General features: G+C 36.4%; 1 pseudogene; it reads left to right on the forward strand.

Moving 5' to 3' along the window:
* LOC113075604 (cytosolic carboxypeptidase 6-like) overlaps positions 1–14,178 on the forward strand; it is a 186,846-nt pseudogene that overhangs the window by 146,549 nt on the left and 26,119 nt on the right.

Here is a 14,178-nt window from a genome sequence, read left to right on the forward strand (position 1 = left end):
TTTTTGTCAAAGACACTTCTCTTCTTTTGATCCCATTTACATATTTATCACACCTGATCATAATACACTCGCGGTTACATTTTTATTTCCTTGCGTCGGGCGGTAACGTTGGGGACTTGTGCTCTCAGGTGAGAAATATGCTGAGGCTGTTGTCTCAGACAAGGTTGTCAACATAAAATTTCTCCCCCGTCTTGCTGTCGTTTTCCCCTCTGCTTTTCATTTCTTTCCTAATGGAAGTGGGGAGCAGTAGAAGGAGCTGAACAGGGCTGTTGACCTTTCGTATGATTTGGAGTGGTGGGATCTTCTTTGAGATGAGGGATTCCCAGCACTACTGAGCCGGCAGCACCATTAAAGGAGATATAGAGCGTGCCTGTGGAGTCCTTTTAAAAGAGTCAGCCCATTACTCGTGCTTTATGGTCTAATTGGGAGCGTGTCTCGTCTATAGGACAGGGAGCTTGTTTATGTCCCACCAGATCCTTATAGGTAAATGGGAAAAGGGAGGTTATGAAAGTGGTCAAGGTAAAGTTTATACATTAAGGAATCAGGATGCCTGATGTGTGTCAGAGGAAAACAGAGTCTAAGAAAAGCACTGATGCAGTGAAATGGGTGGAGAAAAAACTAAAAGCCCATTTGCCTTGTTTCATAAGACTTTTTTCTGCAGGGTTGGAGGTGGTGAATTGGATGCCTGTTGTTGATCTTTAGCACCACCTGCAGGTCAAAGGACTCCAAGTCCGACACGTGTTGTGTTTTGAGAGCAAGAGAAATGAAAAGAAAGAGAGATTACGCAGGAGTTCTCAACATAAAGATAAACGTTCGCTCTCTGCTAAGCTGCTAAGCTCTCCTCTGGAAAACGTTGATAAAAGCACTGATGCAAGTGAACATTAAAAATATATCTTACAGCGTCTTAATTCCGAAAAGAACCGCATGGAATGGCTGTGAGTGACTCGTATCAATTCAGGACTGTTCTCTTTAATGGGGAGGGAGGTCTATAGGCACAAGGTAAACACACGGCTCTTCCCATCTGTCCCGCACGTCTAAGTGTAGTGTTTGCCTCCAGGCTGCGGCATTCATTTACGTCCGCTGGCTTGTTTGCGGCGGGTCGGGCCCAAGGTGGGATTTATAACTGATGGAGCCGCACATCCAGAGCCTGCTGAAACGCAAGCGCTCACATTTCCAGCAAACACCCGAGCCTTTCCACAGAGACTTCTGAATGGCAAAGTCATCCATCTCTGTGAAGGACAGAGAGGGGGGAAAGAGGCGGCAAGAGAAATCTTCCTGTAAAATTCAACGAATGTTTTATGATTGCAGCCCATGTTGAAATGGTTCCAGACCCCCAGGAAGGAGATTAGAATATATATGGGTGAACGTAGCATAGCGGCAATCAGCATTTCCTGCAGCTCAGCACAAACCCAGATGAGATCAATAAGATATTAGGCTTGTGTACATAGCAATGAGCTCAACGATCACCGGAGTCGTTTAGGACACAGCGAGAGAGGCCGTGATATATTATTGACCGGCCATACAAGACAAGGCAGTCTCATGGGAGGGCAGTGTGTGTGTGTGTGAGAGCTCACACACGTGCATCCATGTGGTAACAGTTGCTTTACATGACAGATAATCATCGATTCACTGCAGTGGGATTGTCTGCGGCACCTTCATCCTTTTCACCGTCACTCTGTTCAGTGACCATGAAAACGCTGAAAACTACCCTTACAAAAATTTTCTATGGAAGACATAGTTTCCACCAGCATTGTCAACTATATATTAATACTACTCTATAATAATACTACTGTAACATCATAATTGCATATTAAATTATTTATATATATATATATATATATATATATATATATATATATATATATATATATATGTGTGTGTGTGTGTGTGTGTGTGTGTGTGTGTGTGTGTGTGTGTAAAAAATATTTTCTAATTACTATATTACAAAAATATAAATGAAAATTATTATTATTGTTATTATTAGATTAAATATTATCGAAACATTATTTTTAAGCAATTACATGTAAAGCAACATGGCAGAGGAGAAGGGAGTGGGGAGATGATAAAAAAAACTTAATTATAATGAATAGTTATTATAAAAAAAGCTAAATGCAAGAACAATAATTAATGTTTCATGTTGCTTTCTAAATACTGGTTGGAAATCTTGAAATGGAACAGTGGCGTTTCTTTTTTTGATGAAAGTGGTGGTGAATTTACCACATTTTTCTTGTAGCAACAATAACTGTACAGTATTTTTATAAATCCAAACCCTCTTGCTGCTGGTAAAAGCTGCATTTGAGACGACAGGCTTTCTTGAACTGCTTTGAGAGCAAAATGATCTCAGGTACAGTTCTAATCATTTCTCTTCAGCTTTCGCAATCCCTTACAGACTTTAAGGGGGCCCCACGGGAGCCAGAGTCACCATAGACATAATGTATTAGGCCATGCTTGTCTTTACAACTAGTGATGGATGGATATAATATTCAAGAAGCCTGCTGAATAATGCATTTGGATATTTTAATGTTTCATCCGTGGAAGTGTCTGGAAGTGAGGAGGATATCTTTGAGGATTGACCTGTGTTCTGCTTTTCCTCAGACTGCTGAGGCATCAGCAAGCATGTGCGTTTGTGCTTTATTAATTCTGTGATATTCCCCTGACTCAAGCATGCACACAAGACAAGTGCATAATTTGTCATCCCATGTCCATTTTTCATCTTGATGCATTACTTCTGCATTGAATAGAATCATTCATATTAGTTCAAAGACATTTTAGTATTTTTAGTTTATCAGTGTCTGTTCTTTTATCTATGTGCCTGGTAATAGAGAGTGATAACAGTGGCCTTATATACTGCAAGTGTGTGTGTGCTTGTGCCTCTGTCTTCCTACAGGTGTAAATTCTTGGTCATTATGTGATTTCCTTGCTAGAAAAAGGCTTACCTGTTCGGACAACCCAAGGCACACACCGATAAGAGAAAACCGTGAATGGCCGAACGAATTCCCCATCATGCACGCTCCTAGTGTCCCACCTTGGGGAACGGAGTGCTCTGAGACTAAAATGTGCTCACTTCTCTTCCTGGAAGCACATCAGACTTTAAAGAGGAGCTCTTGTTGGCAGTCCTTTCGCATTCGTCCAGCCTTTCTTTTCATTAACTTGAATGGTATTCCCTATCCATTCCCAACTGGCATCGCTCACAAAGAGGGACTGATTTGATTTATGCTGCATTAAATTCCTCTCTGTATCCTTTTGGACATTGTAAAAGAGGAGAAGAGGACGAAATATCTGGAAACAGATCTAGGAGTTATTATTGCATCCATGATGAAGTATCTAGCATTGAATTAATTTAAACACAGTAACCTTGAAATCTACAAAAAGTTTTGAAAGGGCCAAAAATTTAGTTAGATGTTTGGTTATGCTTTCTAAATAATGGGTGGGAATCATCAGCTTCATTATGATTTTGTTTATTCTAAACTTGTTTTATTGAAAGAATTACATTTATTTAAATACAGCAACTTTAACATTTCAGTTTCCCAGAAAATGTAAAAGGAACAAAACATTTCGAAGGGTCCCGTTCTTCACTTTTGTGACATTTACTATTTTTCACTGAAGCCCACTTATAAGGGTTTTCAGTTTTTTTTCAACCAAAACATTTATAATTTAGTTTTACAAGACAATTTAAAAACTTAATCCAACTTAAAATTTTTGTCTGCCAATCCAAAAAAAATATATAAATCCTATAAGCTTACACTGAAAGAGGTGAAGAACATTTTAGCGACTTCATGGTGGTTGCTTTTTTTATTGTATTTAAGTTCATATTAAATTGTTCATAAAAGTTTTTTATTGAAAGGATGTAGGCGCTTGAGGATCAATGTGCATTTTCCGGCCACAAGATGTTTTTCTCCTGCTCTTGCGATCAGTAGCTCATTTTGTTTTATCCTCCTGTGGAGTCTTCATTATTTTTGACATTTCCAATCACTCCTGTCCTTGTCTTACTGGGTTTCCTGCTGCCTGCCTGAGGTCTGAAACTCCAGGGTCTAGACATATGGCTTCTGACCACACATACACTGTCCTGCCAAGACCCCTTTCTGCTGAGACTAACCTTTCTGTGTTTGTGTGTGTGATTCAGCCCATCTGAACCAAGAGCGAGAAAAGCGGGAGGTGTTTCTCAGAGCCCGCCTCCACCCTGGAGAATCACCTGCTTCCTTCATCTGTCAGGGTAAGACCTTGTCTCGTCTCGACACACACATACACGGCCCGATGATGTCCTGAGATCCTGTAATCTGCTGAAATACAAAACACTGACCAACGTTAAGGACGGCTGGCCTCGGTGGGCCTCTGCATTTCATCAGAATGCTTTTCCTTTTGTACTTTAAGTTCTGTACGCCGCTGTGGGTCAAGGTCAACAGATGAGCGGAAACAGGAGGTCAGGGAGCGTACGGCAGATTAGAGGAAGTGTCAGCTCACCTTCTCTGCATCACTCCTAAATCTGTTCAAAGCTGGCGATGCAAAGACCTTACCTGTGATGGGGCACAACACTTGCTGACACAACATTCTGACAAAATGACAAGATTTCAAAGGCAATACCATCAATAACATCAATTCTAAAGAAAAAGTCTGCTTTAGAATATATATATATATATATATATATATATATATATATATATATATATATATATATATATATATATATATATATATATATATATATATATATATATATATATATATATATATATATATATATATATATATATATATATACGTACTGTATGTATTAATTGAAAATGTAATTAATTCCTGTAATGGCAAAGCTACATTTTCTTAAGATTTTACTCTTCTGTGTCACGTGATCTTTCATTCACGTGATCCTTCATATCCCCTTCAGAAAGATATATATCTTTCAGGATTCTTTAATGAATCAGTTCAGAAGAACAACATTTATTTGAAATATAAATGTTTTGTAACATTATAAATGTCTTTGCCATCACTTTTTCATACATCCTTGATTAAATAATTTCTTTTAAAAAAAATACCCTTAACCTTTGGACAGTAGTATTAAATATACACTGAACAAAATAAAAAATTATAAAACACTTTTGTTTTTGTCCCTTTTTTTCGTGAGCTGAACTCAAAGTCCTAAGACTTTTTTTATGTACACAAAAGGCCTATTTCTCTCAAATGGGGGCAAAAACAAAAGTTTTGTGTTTATAATCTCGTTCAGTATAAATAATGTACCATATGCAAGTTATTTTAGGGCCTCTATATAGCCTGAAAAAGTTTGAAGCCCTGTCTTAAAATATTTCAAGGTAGTGCTGTGGATTAGTGATAGATGTTGGTCATCTTCCATTTTGAAATCGTCATCCCCTGATTAACAGAAGTTAGCAACTGCATTGAAACATGGAAAAAAACACTCAGAACAACTTAGCAACTACATAGCCACACCGTGGCAACCACCCACATAACGAGTTTTGCTCAGAACCACTCACATAAAAAAAAAAAAAACCTTTTGCCAATAATACAATTTTACAGCTTTTAGATGTACTGAATATTATATAATGATATTATATTTGTGTATATCTGCATGACTTCTGCCATCTGTCATCCTGCATTATAATTTGCCACTGAAAACAATCCAGTCATTCTGTCACTTCTGTGTGCATCCAAATAATTTAGGACTGTCAGTTGATATGTTTAGTAGTGGTTTGTCACAGCCCAAATCTTCACGCAGCTAATTATTGAGTTCGGCCTTGTTGTTATTCTGAAGAGGGCTTTTACGCTTAACTGAAGTTCAGTCAGTACAAAGCTTCAAAGTCACCTGCCCTGCCACCCTAATATCACACACACACATGTGGATATGCATGAATAAATATAGGAACTTCAAGCAATTAGATAGCATAGCAGTGCGGCCTGCCTCTGTGCCACATTGACTCAATTAGAGAGCTTGTTATGCCTCCATTAGCACTAATGAGCAGGACAGAGTGGGTGAGGGGTAGAGGAAGATGGAGGAATGAGATGGGGTCTGCTCTCTCTCACACACACACTCCTGCTCTCCATTTCTATGCTTCTTGTTTACCTGTCAATTACTAGTGATCGCCACTATCCACATGCCTTTCTCACTGCTTTCTCTCCGTCTGTCCTCTGTCTGTGTCTCTTTCTCATTTCGTTGCTCTAATTAGTATGATCTTTGATTCTCAGCTGTGTAAATCTCTCTCTTTCATTCGCTTGTCTGGACTATTCCATTTGTATCGACTGGAGATGTATGACTCAGATATCCTTCTCTGCTGTTTTAATGCCAAGTATTATTTTTCTCTTTTAATCTCAGTTTGGTATGATGAACTTCTTTTGTGTGTTACAATTTTACTGTGTGCATTTGTCTTTTCCTGCAGGTGTCATCGAATTTCTGGTCAGCCGGCATCCGATCGCTCAGATCTTACGTGATCATGTGGTTTTTAAGATCGTTGCCATTCTCAACCCTGACGGCGTGTACCTGGGAAACTACAGGTCAGCTGAAACAAACAGTCATACACATAATATAATATTATATTTTAAATTACATTAAACTTGCTTTTTTTATTGCAACAGTAATATAATACTTTCCAGTATCACATAGTAAGTTAAATATAATAAAGATGTTAAAATATGTTAAAGTATGTAATTGATATATAATGTATGTTTTACATTTTATTAAATGTCATCATGGTTTCCACAAAACTATAAAGCGTCATTATTATTTCCAACACTGATAATAATAATAAATGTTTCCTGAGCATGAAATTAGCATATTAGAATTAATTCTGAAGGATTGCTGGCTTAAGTAATGATGCTGAAAAATCATCACAATAATTCATTACATGTTAGAACATATTTAAAAACAAAACATTTCTATAAAACTGTAGTAATATTTCACAATATTACTGTTTCTACTGTATTTTTTAGCAAATAAATGCAGCCTTGGTGAGCATGATATTTAAATCATTTTTAAAAATCTTACAGAACATACACTTTAGAATAGTCATATATGTATGTATGTATGTATGTATATGCTAATAATAATAATAATAATAATAAGTGTTCTTTACTATGCCATCATATGCCCCTAATCTGCCTGATTTAAGTGTTGTCAGTATTTTATAAGACAGTTTACACAAGGGAAGTGAACATCTACAGAAGTGAATTATTACACAACTGTGTGTGTATGTGTGTGCAGTGGCCAGTCTACACTGGGACTTCAGTTGGTCATTCGTGGCAGGTGTTGTCTTCACTCCTAATCCCATTATTGGCTTTTATATAATGGTGAAGATCATTCTGAATACATCAGTGGCTCTCTGCGTTTTCCCATAGGCCTGCATAAACTGTGTTAGTGGCTGCCACCTTGTGACAGCTCTTATGAACTGCAGAGCTGAAGAGGTGGATCAATGGTTCAATGGTTCAATGGTGGTGACAGGGCTGACATACGACATATGCCACCACCACTGACCCTTAAAGGTGCTCTCGGCAGCAAATTTAACCGATGCTGCCTCACCGAAAGCCATTGAAGTCCACAATTAGAGATCAGATCCATCCCTCTCTTCCTCTCTGTGCTGAATCGGTAGTTTCTCTGTACAGAGAGAGAGAGAGAGAGAGAGAGAGAGAGAGAGAAGCACAAGCAGATGCAGGAGGGGACATGGGATCAGTCCTTGCTGACTGGGGATTAGTGTTGTTTTGAGTGCAGCAGCATTGACTACAGGTTCAGCTCAAAGTCACAGTCACACAGTCTCAGCTGGACAGCAGCAGGGGCTCAAGCGTCTGTCCGTCCCCTGCCTCAGGGAAAGGAAATAACAAACAGAAACCTGTAGGAAAGATCGCTTGAGATGGTACATGTTCAATGGTGTGGAAGAAGAAAACTCTTAATAGCGCCCAAAACACCAGAGATCTGCCACTTCGTGTCTGTAAAAGCAGTATGGTTGTCTTTAGTGTGGACCATGATTGCTTTTAAAGAAATAATTCACCAAAAAATTCAATTTGTTTCTTCATCAGAACAGATTTGGAGTTCTATATCCATGATATGGCTTTCTCCGGTGAAAAAGTAGACTAGTCTGAACTAGGAGAGAAATCTGCACAGATCAAGCTCCTGTTTAAATGTGAAAACAGTCCTTTAATATATAGTCATTGAAGTGTTAGATATAAATTATTATAGTATAGCCACAATGAAAGTGTGTGAATTCTTGAAATCTGAATTACAGTTAGTAATATCTAATTAAATTAGAAAAACCAACCAGAAATTCTAATAAATGTTGATTTTGAAATGTTTATGACAGACGTCACAGCCTTCACCCCTCACAGCATTTTGATGTTTGTCACCTTTCATTTGCATAAAGTTGAATATTTCACAACTCTTTAACACTTACTCCCCTCTGCTGTCAATCCCACAGTCTCCTTCATGAGTCTGCCTCTCATCTCCCATAGAGAATGAATTGAAAACAGTCACTCTGCTCTGCTCCCTCCGCACTGGTGGACATGTTCTGCGTGCGTGATTTTCTGCTGTTCTGACCGCAGAATGTGTGTGGATTTCACTTTGAGCTTATCTGTGATGTCCAAACCCAATATCTTGCCATCACTTCAAGTGCATAATATGAAAGCTTGTGGTTTCACTGCTTCGCCCACATGGAATCTCATTGTTCAGAAATCTCCCCATAGTAATATTTTAAACATCAGATATGTCCATATTCACTGTGATATTATCACTTTGCGCAGTATTTTGCTTTCTGTGAGGTCTGCCAAAAAAGATGAAGGGGTTGTTGTTTTGCCGTTGTTTTACTGAGTTGAATTATTGATTTGTTTGTATTTATTTTAGGTGTTCGCTAATGGGCTTCGATCTGAATCGTCACTGGCAAGACCCTTCCCCTTGGGCCCATCCCACTCTATATGCCTTCAAATAACTCATTGTCCAAATGAATCAGGACCCAGTGAGTATCCATTCTGATTCTATAATATGATTCTAAATATTATTTTATATTTTAAGACATTATATCTAAAATACATTTTATATATACATATATATATATATATATATATATATATATATATATATATATATATATATATATATATATATATACATAATAGCATGTGTTATATATTACATTTATATTATCAATTATATTTACATTTATTTATATATAATATATTTGAATGTAAATATTTACATTTATATTTAGTCAGATATATTTTAAATCTATAAATATTTTCGTAAAAAATTCTTTTTAACAAAACCATTTAGTAAAAAAATCTACAGTGGCAGGAGAGGAGAGTTGGATAAAAGTGTTCAGTTGTTGGTCTTGTATAAGTAAGTTGCATAAGTGTTATTACGAAACACAAGTAACCTGTCTTTTCAAGAAACTGGAATTTAGCCTCACTCTCTGTTGAATTACTGACAGTCACTCAATGCATTTCTTTATTCTTTATAAAAATTATAGTGTTGTTAAACTGAGTTTCAAATGTTTGTTCTAACAAATTGTCCTGCCCTAAAACCCATGGCATTAGTTAAGTCAGTGTTGCTGTGTTGGACTGGTCAGGAATCTTAAATTAGTGTTTCAAAGCACCAGCGAAATGCAGTGTATTATTATATTTTTTGGAGGAAATGGAGACTTTATGTAGTGATGACATTTTGGGGTTCACCATAATGTCGTCATGACATAACTTGTAGTGACCAACAGACCAACAGGAACAACCTTCGCATGGCTCACTTCTAATTGTCTCTATATATTTAACTAGGTTAGGGGAAAGTATTTTAACACTGAGTTTTAATAAAAACACACACTTGCTCACTGTCTTTAAAACACAAGGTTATGTATAGTACGGATAACAACCTGGCTCAGCATATAGGAACCAATGTACTATTCAAAGCAGATCAGACTCAGCATTTTTCTCAGTGAGTGTATCTGTGTGAGTGTTTGCGCTCCCTCTGCTCAGGTGAGTCTCCCACACAAACTTTCACTCGTCTTGTCTTTTGTTTGAGAAAGCACCACCTCAACTTCCTTTATGTTAATTATAGCAGAACAGTGGATTAGTGAAGGTCAGATGCTGTCCTGGGAATCGCCTGCCCTTTCCTGCTCTTTCACATCCTGATAAGAACGGCAGGCACACTCGGGAGCGGAGGGCAGCGCCACACGGCTTAACCTTTCCCCCAGGCCGGACACACTGATCAGTGTATTATTTCACGGCAGAGTGGTCTTCTCATGTCTCTCACATCCCGACAAACATTCGATAGTTACGCAGTTGAACACTTTCCATGGGTCCTCAATGGATGCAAACAAGCAGCTTTGCAACTCTTACTTGATCACTTCCTTTGACTCAATCTTCCCCAATCACCTTAAAGGGATAGTTCACCCGAAGATCTCAATAATTACTCATTTAACTGAATACTTCAACAATTTCTTCTCTTTCATGTCAGTCATTGATGGGCATTCACGACAGTACCACGCTGTTTGTGATACTCTTGTGAACGCACGTCGAAGACTGACACGGAAAAGAAGAAAGTGTTGAATAAAGTCATTATTTTTGTTTTCTATGGGCACAAAAAGTATTCTCGTTGCTTAAAAAAAATTTAAGGTTTGCCACTGTTTTGACTATTTTAAAGACTACCTTTCTGGGCCTTGAACATGGTAGTTGCGTTGCTGTATATGCAGGGTCAGAAAGCTCTCGGATTTCATCAAATATCTTTTTTTTCTAAACTGTGATACTATGATAGGATTCAAATGAGAGTTTCTTTTGCTATGGAAATATTTTATTATTATTATTATTATTATTATTATTATTATTATAAATGTCTCTACTGTTACTTTTGAATGAGTTAATGCATCTTTGCTAAAGAAAAGAAAAGAAAAGAAAAAAGAAAAGTCTTACTGACCCGTGACATTTGAATGGTGTATAATAATTTGATTTGGTGATTGTGAGTGTATATGTATATTTATGTGTGTGTATGTATGTATGTGTGTATATATATATATATATATATATATATATATATATATATATATATATATATATATATATATATATATATATATATATAAATGCGCATATATATATATATATATATATATATATATATATATATAAATGCGCATATATATATATATATATATATATATATATATATATATATATATATATATATATATTAGTGCTGTCAATCGATTAAAAAAAATTAACTAATTAATCGCACAATTTTTTAAAATTAATCGCGATTAATCGCGATTAATCGCAATTAAAAGACTGAAACTTTTTGGATATGTAAATGTAAAATGTAAATAATTAATGTAAACTCAAGACAAAGAAACTATTTAAATTCAAAATATGATTGTTTATTGGAATTTTTGTTTAACTTGTAACACAGATTTTCTCATGTAAACAACATACCTGCAATATACCATCAATATTCTCCAAATTAACTGTTGGCTTGAAAGCCATATTTATTACAGAAATAAAAACACAGGCATGTAAGTACCATTTGAATTTCAAAACAATCAATGCCAATAAAAAACAAAAATGATTTCCATGTTGAATTCTAAGTGGACTGCAAAAAAATTCCAAAGTATAGGCCATTGCCAGTGCTTTAAGTGGGCCAGTACGCACCGGTACTCAGTACCGCCACTTCCAAATATAGCTCTTGAGCGTACCGCCACCTCTCCGTGCGCCCAGAACGTGCTTGTAGCGTACCGGTACACTCATTTGGACATCTGTTTTAATAGAGGTTTTAATCTTTTACCTGCACTGCCGATTTTCAGAGCGCCCTTCACAATGCAAGCTTCCTAATTCATCCCACCCAGAGCAGAAACTACATTACCCATTCACCCTTAAGTTATACAAGTGAATAGCGCATGTGTCGCTTTTCCCACTGTTAAGTGTCAACAACTCAACGTGCCCGGAGAAGGTGTGTGAAACTCGTTGTGAGTTATACTAAAGCAAAATCTTGAGTATTTATTGTCTGATAAACATTAAAAACTGTCTGCGGAGGTTGAGTCGTCCTGCAGCCCCCGCTGGCTGTTCATTGGCTGCAGCATCTTTTTTCTAAGTTCTAAAAAAAAACCGTAGACGGCAAGGCACAAATTTAGATATTCATTTATCTAATTAATCTATAGCCTATGCACAAAGACAATATGATCTTTTTGTCCCCTTTTTGTTTTAAAGCTTGATGAAGAGAGAGAGCGCAAGTTGCTGCAGCTGAGGAGGACAGTGATGCACGCGTACAGGAGTGATTGACAGTTCGCGGCACTGTGTACAAAAAATACTCCGCTACACAATTATTTGGTTATTTTCGTTTAAGCTTATTAACGTTAGCGTTATAGAAAGGTCTGATTTACGCACTGTTACAGTCATTGTTTTTTTTTTTTTTAAACAATGACATTTGAGTTCATGATTTTAATGTTGCTGTTTCTTGTGGCAGACTAAATGAAGAGTAATGTTTCTTGTGGCAGACTGAAGAGTAATCCGGCAGAGTTTTATACTGAAACTTTCCGTCTAAAAGTCCTTCCTTGGTCTTATCCATATTTCTTTGCACGTTGAACACACATAGGCCACAACTGGAAATAAAAAAAAACTGCAACCGCGTTAATTGCGTTATTTTTTTTTAACGCGTTAAATATTTCAAATTAATCGAATGCGTTAACGCGCTAATTTTGACAGCACTAATATATATATATATATATATATATATATATATATATTAGTGCTGGGCAACGATTAAATATTTTAATCGCGATTAATCGCATGATTTTCTGCGATTAATCGCGATTAATCGCAGCATGCGCAAAATTCAATAATGAAATCAAAAGCAGTGTATTGTGTAATTTTATTCTTTCAAAGTTCTACTGTATGAACAAAAGTGCAATACAATTTTGTTTGTCAAAACTTTAAACAAATAAAGTGCTTTTTTACAACAGTTAAAAGTTAGTAGCAGTTAACATTTCTTGTAAATCTTAACTTAAACATTAATGTAATCAAATTAAATATAACATTAACGTATAAATAAAACATTAATGTTTTATTAAATAAAACATTAAAGTTTTGTTTAGTTTGTAAAATATATATATATATATATATATATATATATATATATATATATATATATATATATATATATATATATATATATATATATATATATATATATATAAATTATGTCCAGAACCTCAATCATAACATTTTAACTGCCCACTTCCGAGCAACAACATCAATCTCCTTTAAGAGACTGAGAATCTCAGTACAAAAAAAAAAAAAAAAAGAAAAAAAAAAAATAATACTTTCAGTGATGCAGATTGAGTGGACAAAATTAACTTCATTTAGCCTATCCATTCTTCCAACTTTACATTTACTTACTCATCTGCACCTAGCCAGTTGCTTAGACACACAAGGTCATTCACATTTTCAGATCAGAATCAGAATCAGAATGAGCTTTATAGCCAAGTATGTTTACACATATGAGGATGAATTTGTTTTCGTGACAGAAGCTCCGCAGTACAACAGAATGACAGCGAAAGAAAACACAAAACACATAATAAAAGAATTAAAAAAAACGCGGTTTCTTGGAATGGTAGGGTTTTTTGTAAATTTGTATTGAGATGATAAAGAGAGACATTTTGCTGAAACGTGCGCTAAACATTTTATTCCTGTTGCACATCAGTGGGACATTTCAAATAAAGTCAGCACACTTAGCACAGATAGCGCAAGAAATATGATAGCTGCTGCGAGACATCTGCTTTTTGAACACGCCCTCTGCAACGCGCACAGTCTCCAGTGTTCTGTCATAGTATCTCTGCACAACAGCGCGTTTGACAACGTCCTGGCCAAATGCAGCGAGTGCTGCAGAATTAGAACAAAACAAATTGAACTTAGACAAAAGAAGGAGTCGCTTATACAAGTCATTCCTACCAGATGGAATTCGGCTCTGGACATGATTTTCTGTTTTGCGCTGTAGCTCATCCCAAGCAGCAAGTACTGATAAACATCCCACCCCTCCTGTGACCCATGGTTTGTGTTGTATTCGGTTGTTTTATTACAGTCTAGCAATGTGTAGTGAACGCAGTGAGCAACGGACTTTCAAAATAAAAAGTACGTTAACGCGCGATAAACTAATTGTCGGCGTTAATTAATTAATGCGTTAACGCGATAAAAACGCGTTAACTTGCCCAGCCCTAATAT

The sequence above is a fragment of the Carassius auratus genome, unplaced genomic scaffold (genome assembly GCF_003368295.1).
Source record: "Carassius auratus strain Wakin unplaced genomic scaffold, ASM336829v1 scaf_tig00017243, whole genome shotgun sequence".
NCBI classification, from domain to species: domain Eukaryota; kingdom Metazoa; phylum Chordata; class Actinopteri; order Cypriniformes; family Cyprinidae; genus Carassius; species Carassius auratus.